The sequence below is a fragment of the Epinephelus fuscoguttatus genome, linkage group LG19, assembly GCF_011397635.1.
Source record: "Epinephelus fuscoguttatus linkage group LG19, E.fuscoguttatus.final_Chr_v1".
Taxonomy (NCBI): domain Eukaryota; kingdom Metazoa; phylum Chordata; class Actinopteri; order Perciformes; family Serranidae; genus Epinephelus; species Epinephelus fuscoguttatus.
The window spans coordinates 9,127,884-9,132,810 of record NC_064770.1 but is presented as its reverse complement, the minus strand read 5'-3'; the positions used below and the strand labels follow the sequence as shown (position 1 = coordinate 9,132,810).

Here is a 4,927-nt window from a genome sequence, read left to right as displayed (position 1 = left end):
GCCTTCTCCAGGTCCACAAAACACATGTAGACTGGATGGGCAAACTCCCAAGACCCCTCCAGCAGTCACACAAGGGTAAAGAGCTGGTCCACTGTTCCACCGATATTTTTATGATGCCAAATTCCACAACACAAGGTTACATTAAACCTAGACACAGACGATTAAAATCTGATCAAATATCAAAAATATATACTTACCTGACTCTGCACCCAGATGACGGTCTTCTTTCTGCTCCATGTGTCTTTCCTCATTCTGCCAGCTTCCCATGGACCCTGAAGTTATACAGACGCATGCAGTTGTGATGACCTCAGTTGCTCTCTACTTGCAGCCTCACATGCCTGAATACACCTTTTATATGATCCTGAGAGATGACAAATTAACAGAAAGTTAGTTGGGCAGTCAAAAAAAGAGTGAGTGGATAGGAAACAAGGAATATAGGCTAATGATTACAATAAGAACAGACAAACTCAACTCATACAATAAGTTAACTTGTGAATGAAATTCTTTTTAAAATTTTTCACAGAAAAACACACTAAGAAAGTGAGAAAGCAATCTGAGAACTAAAAAGCACATTTGAAATTTACAGTCTGACAGATAAAACAAAATCAGGATGCCTCACCTGATGACTCCAGAGGAAAGTTGGGCAAAGTGTCTGCCGCTGGAGGGAGCTTGTCCTGCAGTTCTTTAAATTGCTTCACCATCTCATATCTTGCATCCTGTAAGTGCAGGGAGATAACATTTTTGGACTGTGATTGCGTTTATGGATGTTCTGGATGTTTATGTTTATGGAAGTTCTTTCTTTATACCGTATATGTGTTGCTAAATGACACTGGTGACTCCAAAGGTCCTGAATCCAGGGAGTGGTCATTCAGAGGAAAGATCAAGTAAAGAATTCCTGATGGATGGAGAGAAACAAAGCATAGGATGGACAGGTCAAGTAAGTTTTATTTTAAGGCAGTCACTCTTTGATTAGTAGAAAAACTAACACACTTACATCTATGCAGTGTTTCACTTCATTGTTGAGCTTTCAGTCTATTCGACTTTCATCAGAATATGAGCATGATGTATGCTCTGATGACGGTCAAATAGACTGACACTGCATGGATGTAAGTGTGTGGAAAACTTTTTATACCAATCTGGACGTAGCTATTCTGCATCAAGACAGCCACTCTCTGAGAGGCCATTTACATGTACACGGTGATTTTGATAAACGGAGACATCTTCCTTTGTTGGTGCCCATCATTTACACGCAAACGGAGATTTCTCCTCTGAAAACGAGTCTTTCTAAAAACTCCAGCCAGAGTGGAGATTTTGGAAAACTCCGGTTGCGCGTTTGCATGTAAACTGAGGTAAACGGAGATAAACAGTTATAGGCAGCCGACGTCAAAGTATGCGCTGGAACTTGCGCCTGTGTAAAAAGTGCGACCTATGTTGCTATGGTGACAATGGATACATGGAAGGCTTGAGCTTCTCGTTACACTGCCACCTACAGGTTTGGCATGCTCTTCTGTATATATATACATGGGTAAGTGTAAACGAAGATCTTTTTGAAAACGTAGACGGTGAAATGTCCGTTTATGAAAATAGCTGGCAACGTGTAAACAGCGTCAGAAACACAAGCTGATGAACCAGATATGAATGTTAGTGGAAGGAGAGATTGCTTACCAAAACATAGGGGCAGTGTGATGAAGACGTGAAAAAACACATCAGACATGAACGTGGTGGGAGCCCTGTTGTTTCTGCCCACGTTCCTGTAGCAGTTGGTGTTGCTGTCCCTTCTATTGCTGGTGGTCTCTCTTTTACGGAGCCGGGTCTTACATCTTCTGCAAATCCTGTTTGTAATGAGAAATGTATGAGAAAGGACTTAAAGCTCTGAAAATATAATGAAGAACAATCACTGTGTTTAATACGTAGTACATATATGACTGTGACACATGAACACCAGCTCACTTGGGCAAGGTCTCTCTGTAGCTTTTTACAGGCTTTCCCTCACTATCGTAGTATCCTGTGGATTCCAAATGAGCACTTCTTCGTGGCATGACTGTAAACCAAACAAGAGAGCAGTGGAGGGGGTCATACACTCACAGACACAAATTATGTCACACACTTTTAAGTATCACTTTTCTAATAAGAAGACTTCAATCATTAGAAACAAGCGAGTACATGTAGTGGTATGTTTTTAGGCTTCAGACACCCAGGAGCCAAAAAACTCAGGGTCAGCCTTTTAACAGCCTTTTGTGAAAATGGACTAATCTATATTTTCAACATAGTCATAGGCTACAAGTATCTTGCTATTTAATATTTAAGGGCTTGTATTGCTATGTATGCTATGTTACTGCCCAAATGTTGTAATCCAGTTAGTTTAAGAAACTTTCCACCTGAGCGTTAACTAAAACAATTTAACCTGACACCAAGTAAAAAATATTGTTTTGTACAATTAAAAACTTTGCAGTTATAGTAGAAAATGCACAAAAAGGAATTCATGGCCATGACTGGATACAGTTTTGTCAAGCCCTGCATGCATGTGACAGAAACATCAGAAACTTTTCTCACACAGCCTGAATATACATGAATATATAAGATTTATCATATTACATATGAATATATGAATAGCAGAAACCATACAGAAGTAGTTTTGCTCTGCCTGATAAGTGTTGTTTACATGAACAAAAACTTACCTTCACTGAGCGATAAGATGGCGTCGAGATTCAATAAGTTGATAGTTTGAGTCTTGGCTCCTCACTCGCCTATATTTAGGAGCGCACTGTGATGTCACAAAGACAGCCGAACGTAGAACACAAACACGGGCGAGCACACATTCCAACATATATTCGCATGCGCGCGCGCGCGCACACACACACACACACACACACACACACACACACACAAGTACATTAAAGCGCCAATTTAAAACGCAATATGACAAAATAAAATCAAGTGGAGTTGACTTTAAACAAATCAATAAACTACAACATTTCCAAAGACATTTTGACAGGTGCCTGCTACCGCCGAGTACTGATGTACTACATACAGCGGGTACTGCAGCCACAGGTACAACAGTGAATAAGACAGGTAGCCTACCTACTGCACACTGCAGCCAATACATACTACAGGTACTGCATATGACAGGTACTACATACTACAGTGGAGAGACATTCAGAAAATATTCAAAAGTCAAGTTTTTTCACTGACTATTAGAAGACATTGATTGAACATTCACATTACCCTTCAATCAACAAATAGTCAGTGAAAAAACTCACTTCTGAACGTCTTAAGCACCTTTCAGACCTCAAAATGCTCACTGTAATGTTAAATTGTACAAGCAGTTTTGGCTTTAGGATCACAACTATAGCCCACCAGCAGCATACAAGTTACATACAGTAATTAGTCATACTAACACACTTACAGCTTCCACTTCAAAGACAAATAAGACCATGTGGCACATACCACAATAAATTTGTCTTTATTAAGTAACAACTTGAATAACTTAAAAAAAAGTCCTACAATTAAAATGAAATATAATTGATGTCCATGAAGAGTTTGATATACATCTTTGAGCATAACTGTTATTTCTGTAACTGCAGTAGGAAATACACAACTAAGGATAAAACATATCATATAACACAGTACTATTCTCTATATTGTTTGTATGTTGCTGTATGCCAAACGTTTGGGCCTCTTGTTTCCACATCATTTGGCTGTAACATTATTAACTCTCTCTCCCATTATATCTTCATGTCGAGTATTTCTTAGGCTTAACTGCCTAAAACTTCAATTTTACAGGCCACAGCAACAGTCCATAATTACAATCACATGAGCAGGCCAACATTACACACACACACACACACACACACACACACACACACACACGGTGAAAATAGTCTAGCAGCATGTTCGTGTTAACTGTTGGTCCACACAGCAGCATGCTACAAGCTCACATACTACTGTAACACCAAATTCCTTGGAACAACAGCAGCCTAGGCCGCATCGTGGCAGACTGTTAGGATCTGGCAGTATGCCTCTCTCCCGTCTTGTGGCCAGTGTTTTCTCCTTTCCTGTGTCTCTTGTCTGTTTCCCCTAAATGTATTTATTTTCCAGGCCGTGGTTATCTCTGGTCACCCTCCTCCTACCTGAGTTTTCCCTCAACATATCAAGCACACCTGAGATCAATCTGGCTCATTACCACACCTTACTCCTGCTGCTTATAAACCCTGATTCTTCACTTCAGTCTTCATCAGATCGTCCATTTAACAACACAGTACTCAAGCTCTTGACCCCACTCTTTTTGAAACTTTTTTTTTTGGATTTTGCTGACTTTGTCTCTCCTGTGCCGAGATACCAGTCCATTCCCTCTGTTTGTCGACCACACCCTGGAAATCTGCTTTTTGTTTTTTGAGGACTAATCTAAAAGACCTTACTGCTCGCTGCTTGATTCATTTTTTCTCTATAATAAATTCTACCTGTAACTACGTTTTAACTCTGTCTCCAAGTTCTGCATTTTGGGTCCTTAAACCAGTTAATTATAACAGCGACATAAAACTAATAGTGCTAATTTCTGGTTTGCTTTATTGAAATACAGAAGCACAGTGTACTTATAAAGTTTGCAGGTAGTGTAAAGACTCACGTTTCTCTTGGTCAGCGTGTCCCGGTGGACCGCAAGACATCCATGTATTTGAACTATGCAAGTACTTATGACTTTTTAAGCCATCTGGTCTATGCTTGAATATCAACAAATGTGAACTCGTGGCCATTAAGGATTGTAATGTGCACACAATTTGCAATATTGCTGCAAAGGAAGAAGTTCACATACTTAGGGCTCTGTATTTCTAAAGACCAAAAAACAAGATATTCCTTAAACTTTACTCCTATCACTCAGAAGACTCAAAGAAACTGAATCAGTGGCTGCAAAGACACTTATTGATGAAAG

The 4,927-nt window shown here is 39.7% G+C and overlaps 1 long non-coding RNA gene across 1 annotated transcript; it reads right to left on the bottom strand.

Moving 5' to 3' along the window:
• Positions 1-261: 261 nt before the first annotated feature.
• Positions 262-1,683, bottom strand: LOC125880074 (uncharacterized). Its single transcript, XR_007448010.1, has 4 exons — positions 1,666-1,683; positions 807-895; positions 620-716; positions 262-361 (listed from the first exon to the last, which is right to left on the bottom strand). It is a non-coding gene; the product is annotated as an uncharacterized LOC125880074 (long non-coding RNA).
• Between the last annotated feature and the right edge of the window lie 3,244 nt (positions 1,684-4,927).